At 39.5% G+C, this 14,309-nt stretch overlaps 1 protein-coding gene across 1 annotated transcript in view; it reads left to right on the forward strand.

Annotated features, from left to right (window-relative positions):
* The window catches only part of LOC127454186 (sodium bicarbonate cotransporter 3-like), a 249,611-nt gene that overhangs the window by 160,099 nt on the left and 75,203 nt on the right, over positions 1-14,309 (forward strand). The window lies entirely within an intron of this gene.

Below are 14,309 nucleotides of genomic sequence, written 5' to 3' on the forward strand. Positions count from 1 at the left end.
GAGACACTAACTGTCTACAAATATAGCCATTGCAGGAATTGTCAGCACCAGCCTTGTGGCCTGATACCGCTTGGCCTCTTCTACCTCCTTCACCCTCCTCTCTGGGAACAGTTTAGAAGCGCAATTCCAGCATTTTATCCATACCACTATAGGTGAAGCAAATGTAAAAGGAGAAGACGTTATATTTACTGTAGGGGACCCAGCCCATACAAAATACTAAAGACATCCTTTGTGGTTTCAGAACAGTGGAGCCAGATATTGAAGACCTATATTCATACAGTATATAGGTATTGGTATAGTTCACACAAAAATTTAAATTCTGTCTTCATTTATTCATCCTCATGTTGTTCCAAATTGGTATGACTTACTTCTATGGAATACAAAGAAGAAATTTTGGATGTTTCCTCTTTTTTTTAAATCATACAGTGATCTGGGACCACCATAAACAGACATAATGACCCCGTTTACACCTGGTATTAAGATGTGTCTCGGGTGATCCGATCACATGTGGTCAGATGAGACATGTCGCTGTTTATACCTGGTCACTTAAATGTGTCTCCTGTAACCATTTGTGTTTGGATTTAGAGGGGAGCGTCTGTTTCATGACGATATCCATCAATCACTGTGTTAGTAAGCTACTAAATCATAAAAGACAAAGAAAGCGCAAAAAAAACCAGCTCGCTGTTTCTCCCAGATGCAGTTGAAATTTAATCTAAGCACAAACGCAGCAAATTTCCATGAAATTATCCATGAAGTTCTCGTGATTGTGTATGTATCCGCTTTTTTGAATTTTCCAATCTGACGGTTATATCCTTTTAAATCCGCCCATAACCGGCAAAGTTTAAACTCTTATTTTAGTGCAGCGGTTGACTGACAGGTAAGGGGTGGTGCTTAACTGCTGCCGGGACACATTGAGGATGGATAGCGTTTACACAAATGAGATGTGGTCACATGCGTTTTTGACCACATTCATATGTGGTTTTTGTGATTCGATCACAAAACGTACTAGACCCCATTTAAACCTGTATTTAGGGCTGACCACATGTGATCAGATGATGTAAACGGGGTCTTAAGTTATTATTCAATGAAAATCATCCCTTCTACAATACCCCTAAAATCTAATTTGCATATAAGCATTTTCAAACTTGACATGTTACACCAGGTTTGACGTCAATGACATCAAAAGGCATTGGTTCTCGTGTGTCTCATATCTGAATGCAATTTATGAAGTTTAAAAGCATGAATGAAAATAAATTTGAGAGCTGCAATGGAAGAGAAGATTATCAGTGAATAACAAATTAAATTACAGTCTGTCAATAATACTGGTTTAGAATGACATGAGGGTGAGTAAATGATGACAAAATTCTCTCTTTTTTTTTTTTTTTTTTGTGAACTAACCCTTTAACACTTTATTCTGCTGACTACTCTGCAGCTCTGCTGGTGGTAATTGAGGTTTCTCTGGTGGGGTTAAGGAGAACTGGATTAACCCCTAGAGCCTAGACAGACAGGACCTCACTGCAAACTTTCACCCATTCTCCCCCTGCCTGACCTCAACACATTTACACTGGGTCTAAAGTTCTGAGAGAGTTCAAATTCACAGTCTGATAACATTTTCAGTCCAGATGCACCAATGCTATGGGATAGAAGATTCCAAGGGTTAAGTTCTGAAAGACATCAATCTATCTGTACATTCATCACCAGGCCTGGAACGAAGAAGATCTCACACTGCGTCTCTGAGGAGGTCTGGTCGGAAGCATGACCATGATGATCTCATTTGACATTTTTTTAAGGCTTCTACTGCTTTCAAATATGTTGGAGACATGACTCTTATATGACATATTGATGTACAGTGCCCCCAAAACGTATATGGACTAGAGATCTGCTACCCGACCGACCCGAGCCCGACGGAACCCGACAAACTTTTGAGTTTCAGGCTGGGTTCAGGTTAGATTTTCAAGTATAACTTTGGGATCAGGTCGGGTTGGGGTTTGGGGTTTGTAATTAATGAAAAATGACACGCAGGAATAGACAGGTTTGTGACTGGTCACACTGAATGTGTTTTTGCGCAACATGATCATATGGGAAGTGAGATCAAGAGTTCCGGTAACATAAGATTGGCCACATTATGCCGACTCACTGACAAGCGCTATCTCCTATCAGACATTCTTTGTACTGGCTCCAGTGTGTTTACCTTACCATGTGGCATGACCTGGAGGCTCGGGTTCAGATCCTGTGTTGAAACCAGGAAGTAATCGTGTTCGCATAATCAGTGACGGCGCAATTCGGAGATTGAATTTTTCCCTCTAACATTACATTAATACTCCACTGATGGTTAGGTTTGGTGCTTGGGGGTACAGTTTATAAAATATGCATTCCTCTTCACTGTATTTTAGCCTGTACAGCTGAAAACAACTTGCTTCACAACTCGCTTTTGGTGCCCCTCCGTGGACATTTTACCCAGAAAATGGAGCTCACGTGTGCCCGTACGCCAAACAATACTTACTGCTTTGGCCACTGGAGGCAGTGTTTCCAATTTCGGTAAGCACAGACCAATTTCAGCTAAACAAGTCAACCTAGTGTTTCAGATTTCACGTTCTGTTTTGCGTGCATCTGCTCTGTTTTTCAATCGTTTTTCTACGTAAACGTACACCTTTGACCAGTGTGCCACGTCTCTGTTTGTTTAGCATCTCGCACAAGACCGCCACATATTTGAATGTTGAATACGATACTTAAAATACAGCCTATACCAGCCAATTTACTTGCTTGGAAAATAAATGAAGAGAGTGAGCAATTTCAGGTTCAGTTTGGGTTGGGTTTGATCAGATTTGACGGTATTGTCTGGTCAGGTTGGGTCAGGTCACATGGTATTGGGTACGGGGCGGTTTCGGGCTTCAACTTAATGCCCGTGCACAACTCTAATTTTGATGCACTTTTTAAAAAGTATACAAATAAGACAGAAGGTTCTTAGACCTACTTTTATTTTTCTTTTCCATTTGTGCAATTACTTTAAACCAACTGGTCCCTAGGTCCTTTTTAATTGATGTACACTTACTGAGCACTTTTTTAAAATTCACGTTTGAGGTATGACTGTGTGTAATTTATGTTGTACAACAAATCGTCCATGTTTGTCAAGTAATGCTTCTCACAGACCTTATTTTACTCAAATTCAAAAACCCTATTATAAAAATGTATAGGAAAATCCCGAGGGAACCCATGGCAAATTAGACTTCCAGGTTCGCCTACAAATTGATGTCACAGCTGAACAGCTCTATTCTGAAATGCTATTCTGCTCACTACAACTGTACAGAGTGGTTATCTGAGTTACCTTTCTGAGAGCTCGAACCAGTCTGACCATTGTCCGTTGACCTCTCTCATCAACAAGGCGTTTCCATCCGCAGAACTGCCGCTCACTGGATGTTTTTTGGTTTTGGCACCATTCTAAGTAAACTTTTGTGACTGTTGTGTGTGAAAATCCCAGGAGATCAGCAGTTACAGAAATACTTGATCCAGTCCATCTGGCACCAACAATCAGGCCATGGTCCAAATCACAGAGATCACATTTTTTCCCCATTCTGATGGTTGATGTGAACATTAACTGAAGCTCCTGACCCATATATGAATGATTTTATACATTGCACTGCTGCCACACGAATGAATGCATGAATAAGTAGGTGTACAGGTGTTCCTAATAAAGTGCTCAGTGGGTGTATAAAACAAATGTTAACACAGGTGATCTAGCTGAGTAACCACAGGTGTAGTTCATCACATTAACTATATGGACATGTTCCGATAACATATGACAACCAGAAAGTTTTTTGATTCTTCTCTTTGTGAAATGTTTTGTGTGAAATGTTTCGCTTGAAAACTGTTCGTGTTATTTTTCTTTAAAATAAATGTGACCCACGTTGATATTTTCTAATGCAATAACATTCTATGTCGTAATAATCATTCTAAATGTGTGTTGGACTTAATTTAATAAATTACAGGGACAATTCACCACACTAACTGGTTCTTTGTTATGTTCCATCCTCATGTAAGGTACTAATCCCATTCATGCTGGACTAAACATCATGCTATTTTGATATGTAAAATACCTGGCTAAATACTGTGTACACAGTTGTAAAAAGGCCATACAGCATCAAGGTAGCAAAGGGAACTTTCTTATTGTGCTCACAATGTTGTCAAAGAGCAACAGAAAGAGCAAAAAAGAGACATCTAGCTGTTTGTAATTGTGTGAGTGTCCTGGTTGGGTGTTTACTTCACGCCTTTCATGGAGTGCTAATGCAGCCAGAGAATTTGACAGCTAAATGAGCAATACTGGTGGCACCAAAGAAGCAGTGACGCTCTCAGGTCTACGTGTCCACCAAGCAGCAGTGGTAATGGACGCTGCCCAGGGGGGTGGAAGCATGTAACGGGTGGAGGTGGAGATTTAGCAATGACGCTCTGCGGGCCCCCTGCCACAATGGATGAAAGCTCCTGAAGGCAGTCGTCGCGGTAACCAATTTAAGAGAGATTTTCTGCTTCAGTGGAGGCACGAGGAAGCCCTCCTGTAACTCAGCATCACCACCCCTCCTTCCCTGTCTTCACGTCCCCCTTTGCACCCTCTCTCCCACATCTTGTCTTATCCTCAAAGTTTTTTTGGTTCACAAAAACCTCAATCATTGACTAATCAGCAAGATTTCCTCTCCTGACAGAGTGCTCAGCAGGGGTATTTCCGGGAAATAGGCTCAGTGCAACATCCCCCACACCCATGTATCCACAGAATTTTAATCGAGTGAATATTTAAACAAAAGAGAACATTTCATCATGTTAACACTGGTTGACCTAAGAGGTCTTGGGGTGATGAAGACCAGGGCATTGTCTGTTTCACACCTTCTTCTCATGGCCTCAATAATATGCCTGACAGACTACAAAGAATTCTGAATGCCAATCACAGCATAACTGCAGGAGATCAAGTCATAGTTCACCCAAAAATTTACATTTTGACATGTACTTTTCATGTACTTGGACATATTTTGTTCCAAACCTGTATGACTTTCAATTTTCTATGGAACACAAAAGAGGTGTTATGCAGAATTTAGGGACTGACAGCCTCAGTCACCATTCACTTTCATTGTATATGGGGAAAAAAGATGCTAACATTTTGCTTAATATTTCTTTTTGTGTTCCACGTAAGCAAGAAAGTCATGCAGGTTTGGAAAAACAGCAGTGTGAGAAAATTATGACTTTTCAATTTTAGGTGAGCTATCCTTTTAACTACTAAAATAGTTTTTGTGCTCTATAAAGTGTATTAGGGCAGTGGCTAATCTCCTTCAGATAAATAATGTTTCCTTAAGAAAGGGCTTTTGAATGAGAGTGATGCCGGTTATATTAAAGGGGTAACAACACAGGGAAACAATGAGCCATTTCTTAAATGTTTAGTCTTACTACTAATTCCACTGTTATCCTTATGGCGGCTACTCTATGTAGCAATGCATAGCGGTTCAATCCGACAATTAAAGCCTCACAGCTTTTAAAATAATACAGTTCATGTGTGTCAGAGTCTGTGTGCATGTGAAAACACACACACACACACACACACACACACACACACACACACACACACAAAACAGAGAATGTTCAATGTGCTCTGATAACTAATCTCTCTTTGTGACTCTTTTTTGACTTGGTCCATTAAACACAGCAGCTTTTTGCCTTTCATTCATTTTAATTAAAGGGATAATGCACCCCAAAATGAAAATTCTGTCATCATTTACTCACCCTCATGTTTTGCCAAAACAGTATGACTTACCTTCTTCCGTGGAATACAAAAAGAGATATTTTGCAAAATGTTACATCAGTCACCATTCACTTTCATTGCATTTTTTACCCCACACAAAGTAAGTGTATAGTGACATTCTGCCCAACATCTCCTTTTGTGTTCCACGGAAGTGAATAACGACATATTTTTTTAATTTTTATTTTATTTTTTTGTGAACTTTTTTATTTTTATTTTGAGAACTTCAGTAAAATAATTATAATTAGACTGTAAACCATGTTTGGACAAAAGAAAATCACAAAGGTTTTGAAATGCTGAAAAACAGCCTCTATGGCATTTACTTGCCCAGCACATACCAGATGAAGGCTTGGGTTTGACCACCTGGCAGGTCGGAGGGGGAGAGTGGCCCAGGAGAGACTCAACAAGAGTGCTTAACAGAGCAAAGGTTAAAGACAGCAATACTAACAGAAGCTCTTTGCACATTGCAGCACCTTGGCCTGCCCTAGTTGGGCTGGATATTAGCACCACATCCTCCTGTTCACAAGCACTTCTGCACCTCACCTCACAGGTTCCTCACACACACACACACACAAATTCTCCTTCAGACTGTCCAAATGTTCTAGCCTCCGCATCTTCAGGATAATTTATCATAGTGTTTACTGTGCAGGGCACATTTTGAGTAAATATTGTTTACTCCAAACTGATTCTGTGCCTCATGAATTCTGTATCCTAATGAGTGTCCAACACAATGCTGAAGTGAATATATTTCTTCCATAACCTGATGTTTAAATACATTGGGACGACAGCCTGACATTTCCAAACCCATATGACTTACTGTCTTTTGTTGAACACAAATAAAGTGATTTTGAAGAATGTTACAGTGACAATACAGCAGTGACTGTCTGTCAAGCTCCAAAAAAGTACAAAAAGCACCATAAGGGGCCATTCAGGCTTTCTTGCTCTAAAAAAGCACACTTTTAAAAGTTGACATTCTTTTTACCTTGACATGGCAGACATATTGCAATGGTCAAAGATGTCCACATTTAAATAGAAAAACAGTTTAAAAAAACAAAAAAAAAAAAAACAAAACAGTGCAGACAGATGCAAAAATGTGTTCTGTGTAAATGGCCCCAAAAGTTGTGTTATAAATATTTTAAAACAGTGCAAAAACATGTTCTGTGTGACCGGCCCCTAAAGTTGTGTGCTATAGAGTCTTCTATATAGCACACAGAAGACTATTCTCTATTCTCTAAGTCATAAAATAGCTTTATGTGATTAAAGAGTTAAAAATGTAAATAGTTATTCACTAATAATCTTCTTCTTTGCCATGGCTTTCAAATCTCATCGCACTTTCATTTCTCGTTGCAGAATATATTTAAATATATTCGAATGTAAATGAAATTCAAGAACTATGGCAGAGTGACAGATTTTCAGTGAATAATGACAACTTTCGGTCTGTTCCACACACAGAGCTATCATATGGCTTCATAAGTTTTAAAAAAATAGTATACGAGTCACATGGAGTACATACACTATATTGCCAAAAGTATTCGCTCATCTGCCTTTTGACGCATATGAACTTAAGTGACATCCCATTCTTAATCCATAGGGTTTAATATGACGTCGGCCCACCCTTTGCAGCTATAACAGCTTTCCACAAGGTTTAGGAGTATGTTTATGGGAATTTTTGACCATTCTTCCAGAAGCGCATTTGTGAGGTCAGACACTGATGTTGGACGAGAAGGCCTGGCTCGCAGTCTTCGCTCTAATTCATCCCAAAGGTGCTCTGTCAGGTTGAGGTCAGGACTCTGTGCAGGCCAGTCAAGTTCTTCCACACTAAAAACTTTATGGACCTTGCTTTGTGCACTGGTGCACAGTCATGTTGGAACAGGAAGGGGCCATCCCCAAACTGTTCCCACAAAGTTGGGAGCATGGAATTGTCCAAAATCTCTTGGTATGCTGAAGCATTCAGAGTTCCTTTCACTGGAACTAAGGGGCCAAGCCCAGCTCCTGAAAAACAACCCCACACCATAATCCCCCCTCCACCAAACTTCACAGTTGGCACAATGCAGTCAGACAAGTCTCCACTGCTCTAGAGTCCAGTGGCGGCGTGCTTTACACCACTGCATCCGGCGCTTTGCATTGCGCTTGGCGATGTATGGCTTGGATGCAGCTGCTCGGCCGTGGAAACCCATTCCATGAAGCTCTCTACGCACTGTTCTTGAGCTAATCTGAAGGCCACATGAACTTTGGAGGTCTGTAGCGATTGACTCTGCAGAAAGTTGGCGACCTCTGCGCACTATGCGCCTCAGAATCCGCAGACCCCACTCTGTCATTTTACATGGCCTACCACTTCGTGGCTGAGTTGCTGTCATTCCCAATCGCTTCCACTTTGTTATAATAACGCTGACAGTTGACTGTGGAATATTTAGTAGCAAGGAAATTTCACGACTGGACTTGTTGCACAGGTGGCATCCTATCACAGTACCACGCTGGAATTCACTGAGCTCCTGAGAGCGGCCCATTCTTTCACAAATGTTTGTAGAAGCAGTCTACATGCCTAGGTGCTTCATTTTATACACCTGTGGCCATGGAAGTGATTGGAACACCTGAATTCAATTATTTGGATGGGTGAGCGAATACTTTTGGCAATATAGTGTATATAGTTCTTTTAAGGTGCTTTTTTGAAGCTTTAGAGTCAGTGGTCAATACATGCCTTCACTCTATGTTAAAGAACAGTGAAAACATTTTTCAAAACGTCTTTTTGTGTTCTGTGAAAGAAAGTCGTACAGGTTTTAAACAGCATGACGGTGAGTAAATGTCCATTTTTGAGTTAACCTAAACTTTAAGTACATAGTGCAGTCTTATCCAGTAGACACTGTTGAAGGGTTCCAGGATCTGTGCTAGTGAAAATCTGTGGAAGTTAAAGGAGAAGCTCAGAAGCAGAGGTCAAATTAACAAAAGGACGCCCACAGTTTAGAAAGTCAAGAAAAATTGTCACTTTGATTCTGTTTGTAAATGTGATCACTGCTGGAGAGACACAAGAGGGATGGGATAGAAGCTGCAGAGTAAAAACACAATTAAAGTGCTTCTTAAAGAGATGTTTTTGGGATTTGGTCCCTCTGCAGTTTGCAGTATTGTTCTACCCGAGTCCTGCTACACTTGCACTCTTAGTGGCTTTTATCACTGCATCCTCACTGCTAAAATCCCAACAACATTGGTGTGATACTGCAAAAAGGCTTTCCATATCACAGACATCCTCTCTCTTTGCTGTTCTCTCTAACACCCTTCTCCCTGTGGGATGGGCCACTCATATTCTTGCTTCACAAGTGTCTGTTAAACCACATTAGTACGGTTTTTAACCACTGGCTTCTCTATTATTAATGGCTATGGTAAAGTCAAACATTCCCATTTAAAGATTTTACACTTGTTTGACCAGGAGAATGTCCGATAGTCATGTACAGACAGGACAGAATCCCAGAAAAAATGAGTGGAGCGGAGGGGAGGGGAAGGACAGATGCTGTCTCCTTTCTCTGCAGCTTCCTATTGCCAATGCGAGAGAGATAGATAGAGTGGAAAGAGATAAAGAGAGCTGAAAGACAGGGGCAGTGAGAGAGATCCAATCACATCTCTGACGGGGACCTTTGAAGGTTGCCACTTAGTGTGGGGAGCACACGATGACCGCCTTGACCATGGAGAGTCTGGGTTGCCCATGCCAAGGCTTTTTATCACACACTCACTCTTTTCTCTCTGTCCCACATCAAACAAACACTCTTTGGAAGGACATTGATGTCGAGAGATATAAGATAGTCCACACATACAAGTCTTACTTCTGCAAGTTAATATTATGGCATAATAATAATACTGTAACATTCAGAAAATGAAAATTGCAGTCAAATTACGTGACTGTGGCAACATTTTTGCTAAATTATATTGTGTGGTTTCTGAAACTTCATCCACATTACTACGGATAAATTTGAAAGTGGTGTTTTCATTTTCGAAACACCACCCACACTGCCATTTTCAAACATTTTTCAAAAGTTTCTCGTCCACAATAAAATGTCTGAAAATGCTTAAATCCCCTTACTGCACATACATAAAAAATAAAAAATAAAAAAAACGTAAGAAGCGTCGCCCAGTGTCATTTCCATGTATGGTTGAAATGCAATTGTCCTCTTGTTCCGCCGCCAGACAGCAATTCTGAGTAAATTTCCCATCGCCTTTGAAGGAATACAATGTGAAGGCTGTACAAAGTAACATTTGTCTTTAACAACGCTACCAAAATGGATAGCAGGCACAACAACGCCACTACAAAATGGGCAACCATCATGATTGTTTTGGGTTAAATGGATCACATGACTGCCACACATGACAACAAATACATCATCGTTTTCAAACATTTCCATTGTCCACACTTCAACGTGAAGATGGCATTTTCAAATTTATCCACTTGGGAGAGCATTTTCAAAAAGCTCCGTAGACAAAAACACCATCTCAGTGTGGACGGAAGGCCAAAACGTAGCAAAATGTATGCGTTTTCAAACAAAAACATATTAGTGTGGATGTGGCCTTACATATTTTGCAACAGTTCCAAGGTGAAATATCCACTGTGTGACGCTAAAAGCGAGGTAAATCTTCTCCCAAACAGGTGAGGTTTTTAAGGTTAATGCTTTATCAAGTTTTAAATCAACAAAACTGACCTCCCTACCCTAAACTTAACCGACAGTGCAATAAAACACAAATGTGACATGAACAAAGCAATTGCTGAAGCAACCACTTAATTTTGTGGTGCATCTATGACATTTTCCACTCACGTGTCGACTTGCGTGCTCTGCATGACTTGTCACCCGGTCCTTTGCATCGCAAGTGCAACGCACTTTCAGTTGAGCTACCAAGCAACTTTCTTGAGCAAGCTTGTTAATATAGTTGGTTATGTAATGCATGTTAAAGTGTATTGCCTTTTAAAGTCATGCGCTATAGTAAAAGCATTTAGATGTCATGAGATAGCACAGTGTGTGGAACAGGGCAAAATTGTTTATGAATTAATAATCTGCCATAATCTGCCGTTTTACTCAAGATTTGTGTGAAAGGGAATAAAAGTTGTTGCTGTAGTACCTCTAGTGTGCATTTCACCAGGAATCTGCCGCAACACGTACGAGCCACATAAAAATCATTTAGCAAAAATAATGGTATAATAACGGGATTCAGAGAACAGGTTGGAAAATTGTTAGTACAAAAATCCAATTTCTTAATCAAAACGATTAGGGACATTAGATTTAACCCCTCATAAATTTAACTCAAAGCAACAGCATTGATCACATCAGAATGTCTGGGTGGTGTAAACTGGAGACAAATTAGTGTTAAAGGTCACCACAAAAAAAAGGTGAAACCACATCCATCAGCATTATTGGCACCCTGTTTACTTGTGACACTGCACCCAGCATTAACCAATCTATGAGCATCACTCTGAAAAGTTCTCACTCACTCACACAAGACCTAATGTCTTTAAGCCACTCTCTGATGGGCCCAGTAAAAATTAGACACAAGCTGGAAAAACAGAAGGGTTTGAGGTGATGAGAAGGCAAGAGGTCAGACTCCAACTTCCTGGGTTGATTTAGCTCTACTTGAACAAAGACTCTGACACCTTTTTATTTGTGTTTCAGTCCTTAACAAATCTAATCTGAGATTGGTCTAACACCCATTCTAAATCCCACCCCCCCCCAAAACTTATCCTCTACAGTCCATCCACCCTGCATATGCCTGATCTCAAGCCTGGCCACGGTCATGGCCCAGGTCAGGGCAAAAAAAGGGTTGTGAGAAGGGGCAGTTTAGACGGTGGGGTGGGGGAGTGCAGCGAGTCGGCACTGCATTTGAACTTAACCTCCCTGTGCCCTAAGACAGACGTGGCAATTAGCACAAGGGCTCAGCATCAAAAAGAACAGCACAGCGTGAAGCTTGTCTAATTAGTCATATGAACGGAGGCACTGGCTCGGCCAATGCATGCCTGTCAGCCCAGGCAAGTTTGGAAGAGAAGGGCGAATATGGGGGCACTTCTCACGGGTGAAAACTGGAAAAGCTCCTGCTCCTTCTCTTTGAACAGTCTGATGCAACAGGACTTAATGTTCTGCTCCAGAATTTTAAGATCATTACTAACCATGGCAACTCAGTACAACTGACTGTATTTCAGTTGAGGCTTCTGAATGGAGGATAAATGCTGCATTTAACACCTCTGGATTAATCTGGAATATAAAGTATTTTAAATACTAGCACTTCAAATAACGTGTAGAAAGAAGAAATATATTGTACGGCTGGGAAAATATCTGTGTACATTTAACTTACATAATTGCTAATAACTATAACCTCTAACATCTGATTTTATTTTTTACCTCTGGACATGAAAAAAAAATCAAATAAAGGAATACCGCATTAAATTATGAAGTGAAAAAAGAAGTGAAGCTAGATACATACAATTTACATTTATAGATTATATATATAAATTATGTAATATATATATATAAAATATATAAATTATGTATGAATACTCCAATAAAATAGAGAGAGAGAGAGAGAGAGAGAGAGAGAGAGAGAGAGAGAGAGTCTAACAGCACAAAAAGTCATATGGTTTCATCATCCTCTACATAAAAATACATTTGCAATATTTGCAATATTTAAAAACCAAATGTTATTTCATACAACTTTTTAAAAATAATGCTACAAGGAATTATGGATCAGTCAGCAGCAAAGGGATACATTTTGCATGTTAATTCAACTTGCTTCATGCAATATTGGTTCATTAATAAAAATAAATAAATAAATGTTCTCACATTTTTTGAATCCTTACTTGATACTGGGTGGAGCAGCCAAGCAGCTAACAACTTAAAAATGGGCCTATAAATGTAACTGAAAATATGCTAATTATTGACATTGAACAGCAGTGATATAGATCTACATAAAATATTTACTTGCTTGTTCTTGCTTGGTTTGAATATTGGGGGACCCCATTACAAGCAGACGTTATTGTATGGGATGGAATTAATGCACCTGCTGTAGACGTCGATGCATTGGTTTCCTAATTAGCCTTAAAGTCTGCACTACCGAATCGAATAAAAGTAGTTGTCTGTAGAATTGAATGCGTCTTATGGACCGTGATTCAGCAAAGCCCCGCGAACTCAGTATGCAGTGTGTCACATTTTTTGCCGGTCTGAAATACTGACGTGCACGTGTCGGGGCTTTGCTGTGGCTTTAAAAGTCGCCTTTGGCTGACTGGCGCATCGGACCCGAAAGTGTGAATAATATTCAGTAAGGAGTTACGCTAAGTGGGAAAGCTTTTAGCACATTATCCGCTGGCAATTGCACGGTAATCTAATTTTTGCCCAGCCAAGGTCCCTTAAAATATATCTGCAGCATTGGATTTGCATTTGAGTGTCGCCTTAATGGGTTTAAACGCTGTAGATCTGGGGCTCTTGTGTCTCTCCAGAGAGAGTGACATTGAGGATGATAGGTGATTCCTCAAGCGGAAAAAAACACGCGAGTCAGCGCTTTTAAGATATATATTTATATACAGACTCTCTCATGCGGCACGAGCACGCGCTGCTAGTGTACATTAAAGCACAAAGCTAAAGAACCATTTTTATTTTAAGGATCTTTATTGTAAATGCATATAGGTCTATATGTATGTAAACCTTTGTGCCATGCCAGTGAAAAAAAAAATATAGCATGAAGAATTTCAGCAAATATGTAAATAGCTGTGAGGTATGAGTGGTTGGCCAGTTGAACCTTTATTTGTGTTGAAACGTGTTAGTTTAAAGCTGCAGGAATTATTTCATCAAGCTTGATCAGCGTAAGCTTACTAAGTGTTGTACTTGACAAAGGACCTGTGTCTTACTTTTGGCATCAAGGGAGAGCGGTCTAGACAGGATTTGTTCTTATCAAAAGTTCAAAAGGATAACGCAAAAAAAAAAAAAAAAAAAAAAAAAAACGGGAGAAAGTATCCCTTAACTGTACCTATTCCGATTGTTATTGTTTGTGTGAAAATAATAAACATTAGAAATGTTAACATTAATAATTATATTATTAATTATGTATTAGTTATATTATTATTCTGCCTATTATTGTTAGGGTATAATAGGCTGTTTTGTTGCCGTACTTAACCTTTTTTTTTTTTTTTTTTTTTTTTGGTTCTGATTTTGTTCTTATTTTTCTACTTGCTTGCATTTTGCTTTTAATTAGTGAAGTCAAGTTACTAAATAAATATACATTTCTGATTTTGTCACTGTCCGGTCAAGGAATGAGTAGTTGTTTCAATGTTTTAACAACATGAAAATATGTATATGTACTGTTACAGTACACTCTTAAAACTGGGAGAGTTTCTTACCGAATAAGATGTTTATAGTAAATAGTTAATTAACAGTGGATCATATCTACGTTTTTAAAACGTATGGTTGGACCTGTATGGATCTTTATGGTGCCCTGCTTCGTCACATTGCCTGTTTTTTGATTCCGAAACAATTATTTTTAACAACAAAAAATATACTCACTTAAAAAGCAATAA

Source organism: Myxocyprinus asiaticus, chromosome 16 (assembly GCF_019703515.2).
Source record: "Myxocyprinus asiaticus isolate MX2 ecotype Aquarium Trade chromosome 16, UBuf_Myxa_2, whole genome shotgun sequence".
NCBI classification, from domain to species: Eukaryota; Metazoa; Chordata; class Actinopteri; order Cypriniformes; family Catostomidae; genus Myxocyprinus; species Myxocyprinus asiaticus.